General features: G+C 32.0%; 1 long non-coding RNA gene across 1 annotated transcript; it reads right to left on the bottom strand.

Moving 5' to 3' along the window:
* Nucleotides 1–19,206: 19,206 nt before the first annotated feature.
* LOC120282544 lies at nucleotides 19,207–22,910 on the bottom strand. The gene is made up of 3 exons (XR_005542986.1): nucleotides 22,629–22,910; nucleotides 21,558–21,685; nucleotides 19,207–19,389 (listed from the first exon to the last, which is right to left on the bottom strand). It is a non-coding gene; the product is annotated as an uncharacterized LOC120282544 (long non-coding RNA).
* Between the last annotated feature and the right edge of the window lie 2,136 nt (nucleotides 22,911–25,046).

Below are 25,046 nucleotides of genomic sequence, written 5' to 3'. Positions count from 1 at the left end.
CTAATCTAAATACAGAATAGATATGCAATTTCTTCTAAAGTCTAATTAACATGATTGCAAAGTGTGCAGAAATAACTTGTTAACACACTCGAGAGAATTGAGGGAGAAGATTTCTCCAAAATACTCCACTGCTAGGCTTACTCACAATCCCCCTAATCGTGGCACGTCTATGCTAGGTGAGTATTTCTACTTAGCACAAAGCACATAAAATATGATAACTAGGGCTTTCACCACAATAGCAATCAAGAAATACAAACACGTAATAGATTCAAATAACATGGATTGCAATTAAGAGACAACTAAATCATAAGAATCCACAACCAATATCAAAGGATAAAACCCTAGAGTTCAACTATGCCCAAACATCTATGAAATTAGCCCTTCATTAATGGAGGGCAAGCATTCAAATTACAAGACAAGGGGAGAATAAAACAAAACATTAAAACCCCATTCTCAATCATGCAGGAGGTTGATCATTGAAGAAAGCCTAAAGACCTTTCGCAAACGCCGCCAAGCTAGTCTTAAGGACTACGATCTCTCTCGCCAAGATGATGGGGTTGAATCTCCTCCTAAAATCACCTCCAAAGCTTTGGAGATTCACCCCTCTTCTTCTCTTCGCCTCACCTCCAAATTAGAAAAAAAGATAACCCTAAAATCCTCATCAGATCTATTAATACTGTGTCGTTTATGGGCTGCTTATGGGCGTAAGAACGTGGTCATAAGAAGCTAGAGATGATGGGTCACGAGCCTTACGGGATCACTTACGGTCGCAAATCCCATCCATAAGGTCTTTTGTCTTGTGTTACAGTCCAGCTTACAACCGTAAATGCTGAACCATAACCTTCTCTGTATTGCCCTTGCAACTGCTCTTATGGGCATAAGCTCTGCTCATAAACTGCTCTGGATGGTCCTTACGGTCACCCTTATAGGCGTAAGGTCCTCTGGTTAGGATTTGTACTCCTCCTTACGGGCATAAGTATGTTAGCAAGGTTTTCTAGAAGAGGCTTATGGCCGTAAGTCTGGGCATAGCTGCCCGTAAGCCATCATGTTTGCCTTGTCCTTATCCAATTAATGCTGACAGAGTTCCATCTTCTTCGTTTAAGATCTATAATACTTTTTTTAGCGCTTTCTCATCTTTAAGTACTGTCCAAAGCCTGAGAATGCAAAACACACTATGTTTAGTGTCGAACTCTCCACAATATATATTTCTAATACATGCCTAATAAGTGTCCAAAATGATATAAAATAACAGAACATTATACACTCATCAAATATAGCTCAGAAACAAATAACACACCTAAATTTTGTGTTGTGGTGTGTTCCTTATCTTTTTTTTTCTTTTTACTTATATTTGTATTGGATTTTCGGCATGAGAGTTGCTAATATCTGCCACTTTATTATTAGAAAATTTAGAAGTACTTGCATAGAATTAAATAAGGATTAATTTGTTAATTATGTGAGCTCTCGAAATATGTTTAGTATTTTAATTTATTATTAGAATGAATCTAGTGTCGAAATATAGTTAGTATTTTAATATATATATATATATAATTAATACTTGGAAATAATCACTAATATTTGTTAATATTATTAGAAAAAATATTTAGAAGTACTCTGATCTATAAAAAATATGTGTATTATTATATATGAGTGTGGAGGCCGTGACAAGATCCCCTTGCGTATATCCCGTAAGTGCACGGGTTTGTCGAAGTAATAATCCCGAGTGAGCGGGTATCGAATCCACAGGGAGTAGGGAGTAAAGACACTTAATTCGATTCTTAGCTATGTGGAATATCAACAATGATAAGTGTGACAATGATTCAATTCTCAACAATTAAAAGCAACAAGTAAGAGAGCAAAAGTAAGGAGGAGGTAAGGCAATCGATAAAGATGGGGTACTCGGATGATGCTTCACCTAGGATAATCGCTTCAAGTGCAAGAACTCTCTATTATGCTTCCTAATCAATGCAATGGTGAGTCGTGGAAATCCTTACATACATAGTCCCAAATCTAAGGTCAACTATGCCTAACTCTATTCATGTCCCGGAGGAGAGATTAAATAACCTCTCAACCTCGCACTCGAATAAAGTTGCAATGAGTTCTAGGGATTCTAGGTGATAAATCTCTTCCTAATTATAGACCTAACCCTTTGGTCCAGGCGGAAGGTCCCTAACCACAATTAAGCCCTAGATACTAAGATCCCCTCAACGCTTCACTCCATTGCACGCGCAACTAAGCCCCAGCGGAGATTCATCCCTTAGACCATTCACTCTATTATGACCGTAAAGAACTCGAGGAACGGAGGTAGAATCTATCACGTCGGAGGGGAAAGGGGACGCTCCTGTACCTCTCGACTCACCCTCTCAACCCTCTCCAACCTAGCTTTGTCTAACGCTCGTGGTGTGTCACTCACTCACAAGGTTACCAACAAGAACTCTCAACCCTAGTGTCACTCTAGGGGAAATGTTCATACAATCAAGTATTCAAGGTTGGAACTCACAATAAACATCAATTTATTGAAAGCATAATAAAGAAGTTCAATGAAACGAATACATCCTAGGGTTCACAATCACCCAAGTACCCACTAGGAGTTTAGCTCTCCATGGAGCTAAGTACAATCAAAGAAATCGAATGTAAAAGCAATGAATCCATGAAGAAACCCCCTCGATGGTCGTGTCGATGGTCTTGTGGAGAGTCCTCTACTCATCGCAAGGGATCCTTTGTCCGGCCTAGGATACACCTCGCCGGATCGGTGCCGACGAAAGCTCTCCCAATAACCTTCTTCCAAACGACGCGCGATGTCAGAGCCGTAGAACCTCTCCAAAAATCTAGCCAATACCCCTCAAAACCCTAACCGAAGCCCTCTCGCAAGTTGGGGAAAAGATGGAGAAAAGAATACCAAAATCGGGGCTGAATCGGCTTTAAATAGGGTTGGAATCGGGCGACTCCACGGGCGTGGACGGTACACGCGCCCGTGCGGAATTTTCACACGGCCGTGGATCATTTCCACACGCCCGTGTGGATTCTCTGATTTCTCGGCCGGCTGTGAACAGTGCTGCTACAGTGTTGCTACATTGCTCTGCTACTGTCTTCGACCTGAAGAACTTCCCAATTCCATATTTTCATCGGGGTAACGCAAACGGGCACACGTTTACGTCGTGAATCACTTGCTTCTTCAATGATATTCATGTTAGTGGATCTCTCGTTCTTATGTGCATAAATCGGAATGCTCGAATGTGACTACCTTTGTGCCCCTCCAAATGGATGTGCTCACTCGAATGCGAGGAGGTTGGTACACACTCTAGCATCTCACACCTGACCTATGTCTTCACGTTTGAACCTTAGCAAGATTTCCTCCAAAATAGGTGCACTATGATCCACATTGGCCAATTTCCTTCATACTCGGCCTCACAACCCTACCTGCATAAAAGTAACATAAAAACACACATATTAATGTAAAAACCTGAGAAAAGTAATGCTCAACATAAGGAATGAACACTTCGCATTCATATCGCACAAGCACTTATCAGGCCGATTGCAATATTTATTGTTTAATTTTTATATTATATTCTTTTTTCTCCTTATCACCTCCACTCGTGAATCTATTGTTAGATGCATCATGATTTTTTCTTTTAATTTTATCCTAATTAACATGAGCAATGACTGAACGTTGGTGATGCAAATATTGCATATTTCTATGCAGTGGAGAACGGTGTCATTGATTAAATAAATGAAGTAATTAAAGGTGATCAATGGCATGTTAACAGCCCACTACACTATCTACTCAGTTATGCATTTTAATACAATGCCATCAGAGAATGGTTTTTCACATCTTTTCAAACTAAGAAGTTTTACGAGCTGAATTACTAGATTGCAATGGACGGCCTTATAGAGGCTCACAAATGATTCATCTTTAGTGACAATATGGATCTGGGGAAATCTAGAATATATTGTTGATGATAATAGAGTTTAATTAGAGAACATCACACGGCCTTTCTAATAGAAAAGTTGGTAGTTTAATAAGGTTTTCATCAGGTGTGTGGACAATTGGCTTATAAGCGCTTACATGAATATGGTGGTTGAGTTACGAGCGCTGAGGTTTGGCTTTTTACTTATATGGACTAATTAATTGACATCATAATATTATTTGTAAAGTTAATGCTAGATTGATACTTGATTTTATTAAGCCTGTTGCTTTGCACTCTCTTGGAAGCCTAATCAAGTAATATTAGAGAATGAAAAAATGGAGATCAGTGTCCGTTCATCACAATTTACGAGGGTGTAATTTTTGTGAACATACTCCAGTAAAATTTGGACATGATATAGAGATGGATTTTAAAGTACTAAAGCAACCATTGGGGTCACTTACTTCTTTGTTGCTTGCTACCTTAGGTGCATAGTTTGCAAGAGATTCACTGATTAACATACAGTTATTATTTTGTTCATAAAAGAAAAGAAAATAGTTATATTGTTTATATTGTTTAATTTTAGATGCTATAAAAATAGTTTTACTAATATTTATATATATAAAATTTAATATTATTGGATATACACAATTTTATTGTTTATTGGATAATGTAACCATAATTTTTATTGGGATATAAATATAGAAATAAACATGCAACTTTCTGAAATAATTTTTCACAGACAAATTTTAAAATCTCACTTTTATGTGTCCACCTCCTTGAGTTACCAAACAGTTAAAATTATTAAATTAACACCTACGTACATGTGCCTTCACCACTTCCACCATATTAGTCCACAATTATAAGCCAAACCTATTAAAGTCTACATTGTGGCCCATGCCTTTAATATTATAACTTCAATTCCACATTTAATAAGTCTTTAGATTTAATAAAATTATAAAATATATAAGACATTTTAATTCAATTATTTTACCCTAAAATATTCTATAATTTTATTTTACTTAATTATGTATTGTTTATTTGTATTAATTTGTAGTTACATGTAACTTGAGAAACTGGTTTTTAAAAATCCAATGCTTGGTTCACTAGATTTCAAAAGCCCATATAACTCAGAGTACATCAAATGAGAGTTTTGGTTTTACAGTCAAATTTGTTGTAAAACCAAATCCAATGAGTTTAGAATTCTTCACATGCATAGTACGTAAGGCACAAAGTAATACCAAATTAAATCACATGCATGCCCTTTCATCTATCGGCCAATGGAGATTACTGCTGCTTCTTAGCTTTCTTTGATTGACGAAATGCAGACTAACAGCCCTAATTCAAAAAAATAAGCTAACTAATGAAGTGATGTGTGTGTAAGCAAAGAAAGCAAAAACAAGAAATACTGTTAAAAAAAATTTTAAAAAAAAAAAAACCTAGGGAAAAATGATGTCCAGGCATAGCATCTGTCTAGGGTTATAAAGTATGGGACAAAGGTTGTCTAAGTATGCAATTTTATTCGAACCTAGAAGTTTTCAGAATTATACTAAACTCCAATTTCTCGGGTGAAGAGTAATTGAATAGGTGCATAGCTGATACAGGCATCCACACAATCGCATTAACACTCTATGAAACCTCACTCTGAGCTAATGATAATTTCTTAAGTAGATAATCTCCCTCAAAGAAAAAGATTACCCCTAATCCGAATACAGAGTAAATATGTGATTTCTCCTAAAATCTACTCCACATGATTACAAAGAGCACGAAGATTATCATTAACTCACTCCGGAGAATTGAGGGAGACAGATTCTCCAAAGTACCCTATATCCAGGCTTACTCACATTCTTTTTAATTACGGTATGCCTATGCTAGGTGGGTATTTCTACCTGTCACAAAGCACATCAAGTATGATAGCTAGGGTTTTCGCCTAGTTAGCAACCAAGCATTCAAACACGCAATTAGATTTAAATAGAAATGATTGCAAATAGAAAAACAATTAAAGCATCAAAGATCCAACAACCAATGTCAATGAAATAAACCCTAGAGTTCAACTGTGTCCAAACATCTAACAAATTAGTCATCCATTAATGGAGGTCAAGCATTCAAGATACAAGTAATATGAGGAAACCTGGAGAACATGAAAACCCCTTTCTCAATCGTGCCGACAAATGATCATCAAAGAAGCCTCAGGAAAGCTTTCACGCACACCGCCAAGGTGAGCTTGACGGCTACAATCTCCAATCCCCTTGAATGTGGATCCAAATCTCCCTTGAAACAATCTCTTGAGTGTTGGAGATTTGTCCATTTTCTTCTCTAATTTCACTTGCAAGAATTGCCTAAAAGACCCCCCACCCCACAGCGAGAATAAAAACAAGAATGCCCTAAAAATTCTCATAAGTTCTATTTATACCCAACTAGTAACGGGTTGATTACATGCATAAGGACGTCATCGTAAGGGAGCTGGAGAAGATGGTTACGAGCCTTATGCGACCACTTACGGGCATAAGTCCGATCCGTAAGATCTTCTGTTTGTGTTACGGTCCAAATTATTGCTATAAGCGCTAGATAGTAAACTTCACTGTGTTACTTCTTACAACCGCCCTTATGGGCGTATGCTTTGTTCATAAACTCCACTGGATGATCCTTACTGGTATCCTTACGAGTGTAAGCCATACCCATAAGCTTTTCTGATTTGACTCTGAATCATCCTTAAAAGCATAAGCATGCCCGCAATGTTACTGGAATATACTTACAACTGTAAGCTGCCTGTAAGCCACCCAATTTTTCCTTGTCCTTATTTAAATGATGTTGAGAGTGCTCCAATTTCTTCGTTTAGTATCTGGAATACTTCTTTTGGCTCTCTCTCTCTCTCTCTCTCTCTCTCTCTCTCTCTCTCTCTCATCTTGAAGTATTGTCCTAAGCTTGAGAATATGAAACACACTAGATTTAGCATCGAATTCTACAATATGATTTAATACATGCTGAATGAGTGTACAAAGTGATGAAATACATGAATGTTGTACACTCATCACAAATATTTCAAGGGATGGTTTTTAGTTTATTTATCGCTATTATTAGTGTGAAGAATATAGCAACTAAGCGCAAGTACATACATGTCGTATCAAGTAATAAAGCGTTAGGTTGTTTTGGATAAAGAAATAAGGGCAAGTCAATCAATCAATAGAGAAGGTTAGGTTGTTTTGGAGCTTCGAATTGTTTGATGAAAAGAATGGTGGTGATGCTAATTAAACAAGAAAAAGATGGTAACTACAATGATACAAACCATGAAGAAGACTATGGGATGAGCAGCAATAAAAAAAGAAGTTCGGGAAGTTCGGACAATATATCAAATACAGATAACATGATGTTATCCATTTTGGTATTAAGGCGTAGCCTCATGACAACATCTGACACTCATTCTTGTTATCTGTATTTGATATATTGTCCGAACTTCCCGAACTTCTTTTTTTATTGCTGCTCATCCCATAGTCTTCTTCATGGTTTGTATCATTGTAGTTACCATTTTTATGTTTGGTTTAGGTGAGAGAATCATAGGGAGATCAATTAAAATCTATTTCTAATATAATCCCCTTACTATTGCATTATGCACTATGATTCTCTCACCTAAACCAAACATAAACTAAAATATATCTGGTTACAAATCCATCCTAGATCTCTCTCATATCCGAATACTAAAAGACATTTAGTTACTCATTTTAGAGGAGTTCACAAAACAATCGAAGAAAAAGAAAATCAAATATAATCATAGAAAACCCTCTTGAACTCCAAGCTTGGTTGCTGGAATTCCCTTGAGGAAACATATCCATCCTCTAAGATTATGCTCGAGTGATACCAATTACGCCACCCTCTTGAACTATTCCAACAGCTCCCTTAACCCTTGCTATCATTTTCTCAGAAGACGGTGTAAAAAAAGGCCTCTAAAAAAGTCCAAAAATCTCCCAAAAAATCTCAACTTCATATTTTCTACCAAGTATAATCTGAGCTGGACATAGGGGTATTTAGGCTATGTGCTTAATCCATAATTAATCTGGAGCAAAATTCTCCATAAAATATCTCAAAGTAACAATTTCCTATAATTTACACAGCCTCAAACTTCTTGCCCATGTAATTCACATGAAATTGCTAAAATAATTTTTCTATAATACTCCATGTCATTACTTGTTGCAAGGACTTGCTACAATAAACATTGTGTTCTTACATGTATAGATCCTAAGAGCTTCAATACTTGATCAATTTTGACTACAAATTGCTCCAAATTCACTTCTTTTGCTCCAAGTGCATAAGTTATGTCTTGAACATAAAATAGAAATAAATTAAGAACCAACAACACTCACTTTGCTATAAAGAACAAGCGAAATGCCTTAATTGATGATGTAAAAACATGTATAATCAAGCACTTATCATTTTCCCAAGGTTTCTCTTTCTTCCTTATTTATGGATTGGATGAGTGTGTCATGTTTCGTGCATGATGGATTAGATGATAATGTAGTTTCATTTTCTTCCCCGCTGCTCAACTCTATTTTTTATTTATTTATTTGTTCTTGATTTGAGTGCCATTGATTTTCTTTTATTTTGTTTCAAGGGAAAGTTCTATTATTATTGATCAAAATTGGAACTTTTTTAAGAGCAAACAGTGTCTTGAGAAATAGAGATTGATGGTTTTTGTGAGAGTTTTCACTTGGAATTTAGAATTTTTGAAAAAGTTTGTTTATTTGTGTTGATAAAGAGAAATTTATATGATTAGTTTTGGTCCATGTTTAGAGCCATTTATTTGTTATCAAGTCAATAAATTTAAACAAACATTAGAATGTACAAGTATCTTCCCTTTCCATATGTTTTTCATCTAAGTTTAAAAATTGAAATAGCTTCCAAATGAATAAATCTAGGACCAAAATTGTCTAGAGTAAGGGATTATATTATCTTTTACAAGCTAAAGGATATTATTTGGTTGTTATCTACTTTACCATCTAAAATTTTAGGAACCATTGGTTTGGGTGACTACACTAAATATGATTATTGGTAGTGTTAATTAGTGCATTAAAAACTCGTGAAGATATCATGGGTTGTAATTTGTAATATTAGGATTAATGTTGAATAGTTAAAGCTAAATTTATGTCTATAGGGTCTTTTGCAAAGAGTTGATCTGGGGTTCGATTTGGGTTATAAAAACTTAGCTGGTTTCAGGTAAGTAACACCACATATAAATCTATATATGTGTCTATATGTAATTTCCGATTACTAGCAAGTACTTACTTCTTACCTATTTAGTTTATTCTTTTAAACATATTTATATAATATTTAATTGCTTTTGGGTATTGATTTCAGTGTTTGTTATTGTTATCTATTTTCTAAAATTATTAATTTCTTTATTATTTATTTATTTGATTACTGTTATTTTAGTTATTTATTTAATTATTTATTACCTTGTTAGGTATTGCTCATTTATTTATTTATTCATTTTCTGTTTTTACCTGTTAAATTATTGAAACATTTGCTAATTAATTATTTGAATTGTTAAGCCTATTAATTATTTTGGAATAACCAGATTATTTATCATAAAATAGGATCATGAGAATGTTGTTATTTTTTTCTACTCAACAGATTATTCTAAAAATCTTTACTCTGAAATTTTGATATTTTTCTTGACTTTTAGACATTAAAATTATTTTGGCATAAATATGTTTAGTCTCCAATTAACTATACACTAACCTTGTAACTGGCAGTTAAACATTCACTATGTCGATATGAAACTTTGATAAGGAACTATAGTTTCATACCGTGTCATTGGTGAAAGAGTAATGATTTTTGACAATTTAACTCTGGTCACCGAGGGTAAATAAATGAAATCTGAACCTCTGACTCGAGTTATCGAGTTGAAACAAATAACATCTGATATTTTTGTTTTGGTTATAGTAAAATGAGACATATACTTTGATTATATGATAAAATTATATTTTGTTGAATTACATCGTTTCCAAATTGTATTTGAAAAGTATTGAACTTCATTATATTATTGGTATTTAAATTCTGAATTTTTGAGATTTTACATTATCCCAAAATTTTCAGTGATTACTTACTGGGTTGTCAAGCTCATAAATTTTATATTCTTTTTTTTTCAGATCAGGAGTAAAGTTGAGTGGCGGCTAGCTTTGTGGTCATTGAGCAAAGTGCCTTATAGTTAGCAAGTTAATAATGTTTTACACTTTCTTTTTCATAGACCTAGAACCTTTATTTGAATAATTTTATCTCGAAGCTTAGAGTTTTGAACAATTTGATTTTTGAAATTTTCAATATTCCTATTGCTGAAATTTGAGGTATTTTCTAAATTGTGCATTTTATCTATAGACAGGTACTAAGGCCTTGCATGCCTACTTGGTTTCGGCCTTGTAGGTATATGCCTATTGTTTCAGACCTAGCCATGTACATTTTCTCTTTATTTATTTTTTATTTTGTAAACCTAGATTTAGTTGTTTTCCCTATAGTAAGATAAACCTCCTTACCCCATATTTAGATAATTTAGTATAATTTCATTGTATTTTTAGATATTGATGATTTCTATAAAAGGACAAACTTAAAAAATTATAAATTTAGTTATACTTCTAGATAGTGCTTCAATATCTTAACCTATAATTAACTATATCATATATCTACAATCATAGAAGTATGGAAAAAGAATAAGTATAAAAGAAAAATATATATATCCGCAATCTTAAACAAACTAGATTGAGCTAAAAAAAAAAAGGAGGGCATTTATTCAGGTTGATGTGTTATGCAAATTAATTTTGCTTTCAAGTCCCAATTTCACATCGAATTCAATTAGCTATAGGTTGTGCATAAGTCCCAATTTCACATCGAATTCAATTAGCTATTAGGTTGTGTGTGTATGTGTGTGCGCGCGCGCGCGAGCATAATATCTTGCTTGCATGCATGCATTGATTGATAGAACGGTCGTCTTTCAAGGTAGCATAGTCAATTGTGATCAAGATGAACAAACACTGGGACTGGACCTCCCTTGGGATCGTGGCCATCCGTGGCATTAATAACCACCTGAACGTCGTCGACCATGTCCACTTTTGTTGTGCTTTCTCTAAATGGCGGGCACTCACAAATCAGCCCCAAAAGGCCCACCTTGTGATCCTCATCAAACTTGATGAAGTTAACCATATAAGAGTTCTCTTCTGGTTCAACGTTATCCCCAAAGACATTATCCCATTAAGCCCTTTTGGTGATGTTCGTTAATCTTTTGCTGTGGGTTTTCTTATGGATGGATATTCATGTCAAAGGTAGTCAACTCTTGTTTGTCCGAAGGTAGAGGTTTTTATAAAAGCTAAGGATAATTCTCCCAAACCCATTCACTGATTGAGTCATCCAACTTCCCCTACTTAATAATATAGGAGGAGGTTGTATTCTTTTCTCCCATCTAGTCCCAGATCTTCCCAATAAATATATGGTGCTTTATTACATGGTTGAAAATGACCATGTGGCTTTTATAGTGAGCTACATATGGCTAAGGGAAGTTAGCTGGACAACATCTGACCTAAAGCAAAACCCTTATGACTTTACAATCTTTGAGGATGACTTCTATGCCATTGATCAAGGCGCGCTTTTTCAGATAATGCTAGGGAATGAATTTTGCAATCATTGTTTTCATTAAGGTACTCATTAGATTTCATGGAACGTAATTTGCAACCAAAAGTATCAAAAGCCTTGAGGTTTTTCCAAGACAATAAGGATGATCTTTATATTGTCTATGCTTCACATGCCCCAACAGCATACTACATTTTTAAAGTGTATGAGATTGATGCTTGTTGGAAGCAGTCTGGGATTGAACCCTACAACTCAAGTAGGTTCTTAAGCATCTAGCCTCATTTGATGGTACATCTGGTCCAGGGTGATGTTAGTGCAAAGGTTAGAAATCTTGATCCAAATAGACTTTTTGAGAACCTAACATTGTTCAGGTATAATCCTTATCAACCATGGGAAGCAATAGGTTGGATTAGATATTAGCGGTATCTCATTGCTAATTTAAGCTTTATTTATGCTTGCATGCTATTTTCTCAACTTATATATGGTTCATTGAAGTCAATTCATGCATGCTAGCTATAAATTTAATTCTTTGGGTTGTATGGATATGCAATAATCAATGTGCTCCCGTTAGTTGTTTAATTAATTCACTTATTTGAATAGATAATGTAGAGTATTCATTGTCTCTAATCCAGAGAATGCATGATGAGCTCAACCAATAGTAAAGGATGTTCACCGGCAATTTTTGAGTCCAATAGCTAGAGTTAGCAAGGTAAATAGGCTGAATCACATCCTAGATAAACCATCCCTAATTTGAAAATCACTCATTTGAACAGGTTGAGCATTCTCGAGGAATACTTGGGTTATGCCTTGGTTATATCTTGGTGTTCAAGTTGTATGCTATCTTTAACCTGCATGGGCAAGTGAAAACTAGCATTTCTTAAATAAAGGCTTTTTTTTTTTCCTACTCTTATATAGCATAGTTTGTTTACGGTTACAAGTACATGCATGAATACCACATTGTATAGGTTATTCCCCCTTTTGGCAAAACCTGTTGTGCTAAATTTGATAGATAAGATAATGAGATCTTTGAAACTCAAATGTACTTTTTTGCATAAATACTTATTGTATGAAGCTCTATGTTTATTTTGATAGGCCTTTGGTTCTCATCAATTTTGTTTCTTTTAAAAATATATAAAAAAAAATTAGAACAAAAATAAGAAAACATAATATGCATATAGTGATAACAAGAAAGGGACTTATAGTGGCTATGAACCACCACCCTCTAATGCATCCACTCATGAGGTTAAATAGAATTGATAAAGCAAAATGCAAGAGAGGTCTAGCCATTTTGAACTTAAAGATCCAACTATCCAAACATCCCTTCAATTATTCTTATTGCTTATAAAGTGTTATAGTTAAAAATTAGTTAAGACTTTTAAAGAAATGAACTACCTTTTTCCATCTCCTCTTCATCTTATGAAAAAAAATATTATATTTGATATTGTCATAAACTTTATAAATTAATTTTCCATCATAAAAATATAAATTAAAAATATGTAATAGTACATGAACAACTACAAAATAGAGTACCAGTACCTAGACAGGCCACACATCAAGGGCCAATATTGAAAATGTTGTGTTGGGCACCCTTATGGATAAAATTGTAAATTAGCTTCATCAATGGAAGCAACCAAGAAGAAAACATGGAATTATAATTAATAGAAGCTCTATGGAGCATGGAAGGATATAGTGATGAAGATATGGATATGGCCATTGAAAGATTATGCGTTAATAAGAATCTTGTTGAGGCGTTTTACATGAGGAAGCCATCTGTTCCTATAAGATGGTTGAATAATTTCATTGCTACCATGAGAGGTTCCAACCCATGATGGATCACAACATGAATGTATTATCTTTATTTTTAATAATGTAATTTAAACTGCATCTTAAACAATTAATGAGTTGTCTACTACAAAAAAATTTACAGATTTGCAATAGCCAGTTCCATTGCAACTCTATTACAACTAGAAATTTGTAGCGGCTTTGCAACAAATTGATGGCGTCACATTTTTTCTCTTTGCAATTTTTTTGCAGAGAGAATTAATCCGTTGCAAATGTTTGAAACGGATTTGCAACCCACTTGCAATAGATTAGCACTTGATCGATTGCAAATGTATTCTAAATTGGTAATAGAGTAGTAATAGATTTGTAACCATTCCGTTGCAAAAGTGATTGCCGATGGGTTGCAAAGTTGCAAGGGATTTGCAACAAATTTTTGAACCGTGACAAATCTAGTGAAAATGTGTTTCAAAGTTGCAATGGATTTGCAACGGATTTCCCAAAACTATGACAAATCTATTACAAATGGGTTGCAAATTTACAATAGAGTTGCAATGGATTTTCTAAATAAGCGACAAATTCCATTGCATATACATTGCACATTTGGAACATTTTTGTAATGAAATAACAAGTCTCTTGTAAATTCATTGCAAATTTGCAATTGAATCTTGGTTTCATGACAAATTCAATCCAAATTCAATAACACCATGTTCTCATGTACATCAATGAATTCTAACATTACCATCCTAATAAAATATAACACACATATCAATTCTAATGTATTTAACAAACTATAACATACATGGTAGTAGTAGTAGTAGTAGTAGTAGTAGTAGTAGTAGTAGTAGTAGTAACATGCACAAAAAAAAAAAGTAAACGTACAACAGTAGTAATCTGCACAAAGACAAGTGAAAAAGTATAGAACTAGCCATGTCCACAAAGGCAAATGAAAAAGTCAAACTATAACTATAAGTCAAACATATCGTGGCAGCTGGTTTTTTGTTATTTTACTAATAAATTGATCTTGGTCTTTACAACTTAAACAACTAATATGGTCACATTATAGCTAGTATGATTTAGGAATTTATGAATATGACATCTAGTTCAATTGGATGTGAAATTAGAAAGTGTCCAAACTAAAACTCAACATTTATATAGTATTGTATTAATTAACATTTTCGCTCTCTAGTTCATAAGAAGTTGAGAAAAATCACAAAATTTTCTAAATCCTGAGGGTCCGTTTGATATGTGAAAAAATGAGGAACAAGACAACATAAACTCTCTTGTCTCTTATTTGATTTGCAAATGTGTTTAGGGTACAACACAACATCGTGTTTGAGTACAACACAAGTTGGAAAAAAAAAAATTATCCCACCAAAACCACTGTACAAGTTTTAAGTTATGGAACAACACAACAAAAGTCAATTTTGCCCCACTTCAAATCCAAAAATTACAATAATAAATTAAAAATGCATCCCATCCAAAAATTTACAGTTGTCATTCAACGCTCTACCCGATCTTATCCACTGCCATGAACTTCCTTCCCTGATTTTCCCCTTCGCCGCGGCACTCTCCTCTTCAAATCTCTCTCTTCTTCCCTTGCCTTTCTCCTTCTTACTTTCTATTCTCTTTGAGAATTCTAGGGTTTCCGGGCACCCTTCAAGCTCCACCCGTTTTCTTCTATGTAAATATCTTAGATTTATTTATTAAGTAAAAAAGGATTATCATGTTAAAATCTCATACTTCTTATCTCTAATTATAATAAACATATTTAATCTTGTGAATTATAGTTAAAAATATCAAGATAATTAGTTTTTTAATAAGATAAGAAATGTTAACAAAATTTATAATATATTTTCATAAATAATTATTAGTTAATATATTTAAAATTTTAAAAATATATTTGTGCCAAGTAGTTTTAAAATATTTCTTTTTTTTAATTATTTATTCCAAAATAACATAGGAATATATAGAGGGTATTATAGTAATTTTATATTTAATTGCCTTATATTAATTTGTATTGTCCTTTGAATATCAAACATGGTATAAGACAAATACTTGTGTTGTACTATAAGCACTTGTGATGTGTTATACCCTTATGCGAATCAAATGGACCCTGAGTGTATGATTTTGGAGAATGTTGACAAGGATCTAGCAACACCCAATACTAAGCAAGCTTCATCATAAATTAACCAAACAATTCATAAAAATAATAAATTCAAGAAAAAAACAAACAAGTCACCATAAAAATAAACCACCCTTTAGCGGCACTAAAGATCCACACCAAATTACTAAAATTCATCAAAAAAAAATTAATCCAAAAGAAAACAAGTTAACCTAGAAACCTCATCCTGAAAAATAAAAATCAACAAAAACCCTGATTGATGGGTAAATCTGCCAAGGCAATTGCCATTAATCAAATATCTACAATGTCTAGAAGAAACCAAGGCCAAATCTAAAGGAAGAGGAGTACTTGATCGTTGTTGGTCGTGGATCCCAAGAAGGGCAAGTATCACACCAGAGAAGAAATGGGAGCCTTTAAGAAAAAATTGAAATTTAGCTAGCATTCTTCACTTCAGGACAAAAAAAGATAGGGCTCTTGCTTGCATAAAAAATGTGTTTTATTAATAATAATTATTATTATTTAATTATTGTAAATGATAATAAATTATAATTTAAATTAAATTATGAAATATATTTATTCAAGGAATTAAACGTTATTTTCAAAAAATGATGGGACACTCAAATAAGCAATCTCTTATTAATATCAATATTAATTAAGGGTTTTTAAATTTTATTTTATTTTATTTTATTTTATTTTTTTATTTTTTTTATTTTTTTGCATTTTTCAAGTTTTCTAAAGAAAACTAGTAGCATTTTTTTTGTGTTTTTAATTTTCAAAATTAGTTAAAAAAAAAAGAATTTCTATGCCTCTAAAAAAACTTATATATTTGATAGATATTTAATAATACATACATACATATATATGCATCACTTAGAAAATTTGTGGTCTAAATATTAGAAGTGCTTGCGCAACCTTCTGAAAATGATTCATTTCTAATATAATTTAGAAAAATCATATTTATTTGTATACATAGCAAAACTGCTAAAAATCAACAATTAAATATTTTTAAAAGCCTTAATAAATATTTGAATTTTTGGTTTCTATTTGGACTTCAATTTAATTTGGCATTTATAAAGTTTCATTGGTGTAAATAGTCTAAAGATACAGATTTTGTCTGTCATTATAGTTAAGTGTCAATATATGATAATGTTTATACTAACGAAAAAATATTTATCAATATGTACCTAATTTATTCTAATAGTTATAAAATTTCATTGGTATAAATAGTCTATAGGTATGAAGTCTAACCGTTGATAAGATAAGCATCAATATATCTGTATATGTTATTTTTTTGTAGTGTGTATAATTAATGTATTAATTAATAATTAATTACCAAAAAATTTGGTCTGGTCCAACAGATCAGTAGTGCTTCTAGATTGCATTGTTTTGCGAGTATGTGTATTAATTAGGATTGGTTGTTGAAATATTTGGTTGGAATGCAAAAAAATGAATTTCACTTGCATTACTCAATCTTTCACCTGGATTAATTCTTGTAGCTCCCAAGGTGGAAAAGATTGAGCTCGAAAAGGTAATCACTAATATCCATAATAAATCTATGATAATGAATAAATTTAACCTAATTAATAGAAATAAAATAAAATAAAATATTTATATAAAATTAAAATCCATTGTAAATCTATGACTCTAAAATCAAATAATATAAATTGAAAAATTCAGCCTAATTGATGAAAAAATAAATAAATATATATATATATATATATATAATTAAAATCCATCATAAATCTGTGACAATTTTGTTGCAAATACAATTATGTTGCAAATTTAGAAAAGATTGATTCTGTTGTAAAATTGTAATGTCTTTGTAAAACCCTTTACAACGACTCCAATCGGTCACAAATCCATTGCCTCCCGCCACTTCCCTCCAAAATAGGTTATAATTCTGTCGCAAAATTACTCCCACAAATTTCCGATTCTATTACAAAATTATGACAATTCTGTTGCAAAATTGTAGCGAATGCATTCCATTGCTAATGTACGTTGCAAAATTGTAATTTTTTTAAAGTGTCACTAGTTGCCATAAAGTTGGAGATGTCCTGATGCAAAGAGTATGTATCTTAAACAATTAATATTGCTATTGTGAGTTCATATGTTTCTATATTTTCCTCTTGAATTAGCTTTTTGTCATTAACTATCAATTATTGATTGCTATTTAGAGATAAGTGCAAATTCTTACTAATGCATGCACTTATTTTTCTAACTTTGTGGGGTTTCACATGCAAATGCGTGGAACTTATGGTGTATGCATACTTTTTATAAATGGAAATTCTTTCTTTTCTTATGCAGTGCTTGTGGAGAATATCTTTGCACTATATTTCTGAAAGAATCCTAGATATGATGATATTTTCTTTGTTCATTTTGCATTGACTATTGATTTTCAATGACTGTTTTTATTTTTTATTTTTTATTTTTTTTAAGGATGTGGAGGTTTCTACATCTAATATACAGTCACTACAAAAAGTTGTCATTTATTAATGGTCAAATTTATGTTACTAAAACATCAATTTTCATTACTATAGTCAAATTTATGTTATACTAACAAACAATAGACCATGTTGCAATGATAAAATAATCGTCAAAACCTATAGTGACGGAGGCTTCCATCACTATATCCTTATTTAAAATTAATTTTTAAAATTTTTACTAACAGATGATACCAAATTTCACGAATTTTGTTTTTCTAATTTCTAATAAGATTCTAATTCTTTTGTTACCAAAAATTTCTTATTATATCCACAATTAGGTATTGTTTGTGGCGACCTAATCCTAATAAAGTGCTGCCCGTCCTAAGGTCGAAATGAGGAAATAAGCTAATCCAAATTCATCACCAACCAGGGTTCTTTAATTCCATATACAATAATTTCTCTTTTTGAATCGAGTAATATAAGGCATATCTAATCTTATTCATTTTTCAAATCTTTTTTTTTCAAATGAATCATGAATTTAGGAAAGTATTAAAGATTTCATCTAAAACTTACAGCAGCTTGCCAAACAAAGGCTAAGAGAAAAAAGAGTATAGGTATGACGGGCATAACATCTACGATTGGATTGAAAAGGGCATAAGCCTCGGGTAATTTGGCGAAGAAAAAACCACTCATACTCGAATAAAAGGCAGAATTAAGACAGATACACATTAAACTAAAGATATTAAGCATAACAAACATTTTCTTAGGTCAAATAATCCTTTTTTCTCCGAACTTTCCCAAATTCAAAATCTTTTCTTAGGTTCCGAAAAAAATAATTAATAAAGAATTATACTCTCATACAATATCTTAATTGAATTATATGTAATGATCAATCAATCTTTTTTTTTTTATTCTATATCATATGTGTCGATTGAATCCTAGTGACAATGTAAATGATAGATATTTGAGTTAGAATTGACAAATAACCAATATCATTATTAGTGTTTATTAGTGTGGAATAAAAATCGAAATGTGGCGTGGCCAAGTGGTAAGGCAGCGGATTTTGGTCCCGTTACTCGGAGGTTCGAATCCTTCCGTCCCAGATCTATATTTATAATGACGGAAGATTCCGTCACTACATCTCCATTTTAAAATAAATTTTTAAAGTTTTTACTAATAGATAATGTCGTCAATGTAGCTTTAGTGATGGAGACTTCTGTCACTATATCTTTATTTTTATATCAATTTTAAAATTTTTACCGACGGATAATACCATCAATATAACTACACAATTTTGTATATTAAATAATTTGTAATATTTTTTTCACCTAATATTATATAAAAACATTAATTATAAATCACATTATTTAAAAGAAATTTAATTGATGAAATCAAAATACACATAACAAAGTGTTTATAGGTCATCACTCACAACAAACATAAGAAGAAATGGCATTAGTAAACAGAAATCCCATCAAGATTTGGGTACAGGGAAAGTGCCATAAAACCACCACTTGCTACATCAACATGAATAAGAGTGTCCCATCTACAAGGCATGGTAAAGAATGAGAAAGCCAAAGAATCCAAAAGTTATGAACATAATTTCATAACAATCCACTGCATACGTAAAACATAGATGCACTTTATATTTGCAAAGTAACATGCTCTTTCCAAGCATAAGAAATTTAAAAGAAAAAAGGCGCAAAAATTCAGGCATTGACTATTTGATAGTTACTTAGGGGGCGTTTGGTTCATGGATTCATGCCTTGGGAGTGGGAATGACATACAATTATGATATTTAAACCCATGTTTGGCAACAAGGAAATGAGTGAATAGTGGGTTGGCATGGGAATAAGAAGCATGCATGTGGGGCATTTCCAATCCTCCTAAAATTGGGGAGATTTGGACTCCTTGGTAATGAAATGACTTTTATACCCCTCTTATATAATAATAAATTTATATTAGTTATTTATTTATTTAATAAATAAATAATTGTTAAATTATATTAATTAGTTGAAATAGTTAATTACAATTAAACAAATAAATAACATATTAAAAATATTAAATAACAATAAAACATGTTATTTATTTATTAATTAATATAACAAACATTTGTTACATTATATTAATTACTTATAATATTTCATTTTAATTAATTAAAATAAATAATTAAATATATTATAAATACTTAATAATTATAAATCATGCTAATTATTTATTATTTAAAATAACAATTTATTTTTAAGTTATATTAATTAGATGAAATATTTAATAACAATAAATTAAAAATAGTTAAATATATTAGAAATATTTAATGATAATTATAATAATTATTTACTATTAAATATAAACATTGTTTTTGTAAAAATATCATCTCATTTTGTATAAAAGGGCATAGGTGTAATTATACAATATTTCTCTCTCCTACTTTTTTTTATTCCTAACTCTCAATCCTCCAACCAAACACCTTTATCATTATCCTCCCCTTTCCCCCTATTCTCATTCACACTCCTCCCTTCTTCTCATTCCCCCTCTTCTCATTCCTATTCCGCAATCCAAACGGACCCTTATATCTTTTGAATTTTGATATATGTGTGTGTGTATGTATATGTATGTAAGTTTGGGTTTGCTAATTAAATTTGGTTTAACTGGCAAAAAGATATATGGGTTGACATATTTTTTACAACAATCATGTTAGTTGATGACTGAACTGCTCAATAGTTTGAGAGTTCAAATGACTTGGTTTCAACTTGCAACCATGGACAAACATATTTGCATAATAAAGTCACATATTGAGAGTACAAATTACTTGTGAAGAAATTGGGGTCCATTAGAGCAAGACAGAAGCATGAGGAATTCATATTCAACTAGATTTATTTGTATTTGTTACAGCTTATTTTTGAAGATTTATATGTATATTAGATGCTACTAAAAATAAAATTTTCATTTGATAGTGAGCAGAGTATTGGTGCATATATACACACACATATGATGTGTATATATGCAAAGAATCCCTGGGCCACAATTCAATCTAATGAATATAATTATTCCAATCCATGGGCCAGCCTTTCCACCAACTTTAATATTAAAAATAAACAACCAACTTTTATCAAAAGCCGAGCCTTGATTAATGCTTATATATATATATATATATATAACAAACACATCAATGCTTGTAATCTTCTTTTAATATCCAAAACATTATATATATATATGTGTGTGTATGTAATAATATGTTTAAGATGTGAAGATAATATTTAAATAGAAACCTAACAACTAACGTCCAAATATACAATGGTACAGTAACTAAGTCTAAAACAAAGAAACAGATACTGATATTTTAAAAGAACCTAGGCATGCCTTAAAATGTCTCAGTAAGTAATGCTCATATAAAGCCAACCACTTCCAACAATGTCGTAAGATCTGAATAAAAAGCAACAAAAGCCAGCTAAAATGATACCCTGCAATCAAGTTTAAAGGAAAGATCTATAACTAAATGATTGAAGAATCTTCTACATTTCTATCTAAAACCAACTCCAAAATGAAAGACTGCAAATATATTGGCATCTAATGAATGTACAAAATAACTTCTAAGAAACAAGCCATACAAAAGTCACACAATTGGAAATATCAACAACCAAAAATCAGCATAGTACCATAGCTCAATGCATTCCATATAATTGAAAACGTGTAACAGAAATAAATAAGCATTACCAATGACAAAATTCAAACTTTCAATGCATTCCTCCAGTACTTCTACAGTGTCTTCTCAACGCATTTGTTAAACTCTCTACAATGTAGGTGCTCACCGGAGGCGTTGATGGTGGTGAGGTTAGAAGAGTCTGTAGTGAAGTTAATGCTTAGGTTATTACTTGTGATTTTGAGCTTTGTTAGACAAGATATGTTATAGCTAGTTCAATTCCTAGGCTTTTAGTTACTTAATCAATAATATGAAAATAAAGACATTCATCAAGGTAAATAAATCACAGTATGTTTTTGCAGGTGCCATTACACTGCAAGTCTAAAACGAAATAGAAGTGAGAGACGCAACATTTATGTTGATGAACGACTCTCCAAATTGACAGTTTACCCCTTCCTACTATGCTACATGTTTGATAAATTTCTCATACTAGCAACTGCAACATCTGTCAACAGACTTGATAATAGATACTAGATATCAAATTAGAGAAGATATTGACCAACATATATAACAGATGGAAACCTCCATAAATTTCCAAAAGAAAAACAGCAAAGACATGGTCCAAAAATCAAATTACTCTTTTTATGCATTTCACTTTCGGCATGTGGAAATACCTGAATGGAGAATGTCAAAGACAGCCTCACCTACCTATAAAATGGTTCACAAAATGAGAAACATGAGTAAATAATATAGGATAAAGTGATAGCATGATAGTTGCCCAATATCCAATCTGTGCATGTTATCGTATGCAGTTTGCTAGTTTTGCATCCTTTAGTTAAAGATTAATATATTGATAAAAGAATTGAGGCTATTACCAAATTATTGAAGTACAAAAATTAAATACATTTTAATGAATAATTCCTTAGATGTCCTCATTAACCAAACTCACATTAAGAAACAAATTAGTGTGGAGACCAATCTCATATAATGTATAGAGTAACATTTATGATATTGAAATTCTTAGTGGTTCTAAAATTTGGCATATTGCATAACCAAAATGAAGAAAAGAAATAATAGTTTATAACCAAAGAAGAGAAATTCCCCTCATGCATTAGAAAACAATGATAAGAAAGTGAAAAGCAAACCTATCACCCTTCTGATGATAAGACACTTCCGTGAACTCCAGTGAGCTCCAGCAACCTAAAAGAAGGTCAATTTATCAGACAACAATAGCATGATAAACAAATAAAATAACATATTATTAAGCTAACCAAGAAGAACCAAACAAAAAGATAGAAAATATAAGACCTAACCATATTTCAATCAAATGTATAACTCTAAAATGTAAATCCTAAACTCTATATTCAACAAAGAGCTTTAGAAAAGCATAAAGTATAAAAACAACTCAAAAATTCATTCAAACTAAGCGAGCCGATGATACCCTTCAACTCCGATGAGCTCCGGTGACCCTCGAAGAAGTGGCGGGGAAAGCATCTCAAGTAAACCTAGAGCCGAGGTTGAAGTTGTGGGTCAAGGTGGAGGCCACCTAATCCTTGTTTTCCGGCGGAGATGCAAAACCTAGGCTTTAATGGGGATTTGAAGGCGATGAAGACGAGATGGGGTTGGGATTGTGTGAACTTGAAGGCTTTGCGAGCATAAAAGATGGGGTTTCAGGTAGGAATGGGGGTGGGGCGGGGAATCCCGTTTCCCGCGGGCCCCGCCCCGATGGGGCGGGGATTCCCCGAAACATCCCCCCACGGGGCGGGGAGCAGAGAAAAATTCCTCCCTACCTAGTGGGGCTGGGCGGGGGCGGAGAATGGTCTCCCTGCCCCACGGGAATCCCCGCCCCGCTCCCCACGGGGAACCCCGTGGGGCGGGAATTCCCCAAAAGAATAAATTATATATTTTTAATATATTTATTAAAGATTATTTCAACATTAACATAATATTATATATATAATCAATAAATATTTATTTATTAATATTTTTAGTTATTATTATGGAACTCACAATCATTTCATACAACTTATTAACTATTTAAATTTATATATTTCATTAAAACATATTTATTTAATAAAATCTTAAATTATTTTAATAAAATTATTATATAATATATCTACAAAATTAAAATTCAAACTTCTAATTTTCAAATTTCTAATATTCATAAAAACTAATTATTTATTTAATTTAAATGAATTGGATAATTAGGTAATTGTAATTTGTCTAGATTTTTTTTATTCAAATATCCATGTGTTGCTACATATAAGCATTATATTTTTTTTATTCAAATATCCATTTGTCTAGATTTTTTCATCATACATTATATTTTTTATTTTCAATTGTATATAGCATCTTTAGCATGTGTAACATAAATGCATTAGAAATATTATAGTTATTTATAGAAAATTTTTATATTAATGTTTTGGGCGGGGCGGGGATTCCCCGTGGGGCGGGGATTCCCGCGGGGGAGTGAGCGGGGGAGGATTTTTCCCCCGCGGGAAATTTTAACCGGGGAATCCCCGCCCCGTGGAGAGCGGGGATGGGGACGGGGATCCCATTCCCCGCCCCACCCCCATTCCTAGTTTCAGGCCGTTATTTTTTATTTTTTTTCCTCCTGGGGGTTGGTTACAAGACATGAATTGAGAATCATGGGAATTTCAATGTCTTGTTTCGATGATCATGCATGGAAATGAAAAAGGATTGAGTGAAGAAATAATGATTGAGTGATGAGTGAGAAATGAATGGCAATCCTCCAAAAAAAATAGGGTGAAATACCACATTTATCTTTCTTATTTAATAATTAATTTAATTTAATAATAATTAAATATATAATTCTAAAAATAAATAATGATTTAAGTGAAATAATAATATCTGATAAATAAAATAATAATCTAATTTAAATAATAATTAATTAGGTTATTTAAATAATAAATAATAATTAATGTGAAATGATAGTAACTACTAATTAAATATAATAATCTATTTCAAATAATAATTAAATAAATAAATTTAATAATAAATAATAATTAATGTAAAAAAATAATAACTAATAATTAAAAATAATAACCTAGTTTAAATAATAATTAAATAGATAATTTTAATAATAAATAATAATTAAAGTGCAATATTTAGTTAAATGAAAATAACAATAGTCAAAATATTTTAAAATTTAAAAATAATTATTATTTATTATAAAAGATAATTATTATCTAACATAATATTTTTTTCCTTATTAACTAGTATTAAGGGTATAAAAGTCTTTTTCATCACAAATTTTCTTTTTTTAATTTTCTCATTCCCAATGAATTACTCTCTCATACCCTCTAATCAAATACAATTTTTCTTCCATTTCTAATCCATTCCCCCTCATTCTCATTCCTATCTCATTCCTCATCAATTTTATTTATTGCAAACAAACAGCACCTTAATTTCCTCACAAAGGGAAAGTAATTTGCATGGTTCATTTCACTAATGGTCACAAAAATTTAATCATTATAACGTTATGCCCACAAAAGTTTTTTTTATAATACTGAAATCACTTATGTTCTCTTTGGCCTCATAGG

This window comes from Dioscorea cayenensis, chromosome 18 (assembly GCF_009730915.1).
Source record: "Dioscorea cayenensis subsp. rotundata cultivar TDr96_F1 chromosome 18, TDr96_F1_v2_PseudoChromosome.rev07_lg8_w22 25.fasta, whole genome shotgun sequence".
In the NCBI taxonomy this organism is placed as follows: Eukaryota; Viridiplantae; Streptophyta; class Magnoliopsida; order Dioscoreales; family Dioscoreaceae; genus Dioscorea; species Dioscorea cayenensis.
This window is presented reverse-complemented; position numbering and strand designations above follow the sequence as displayed.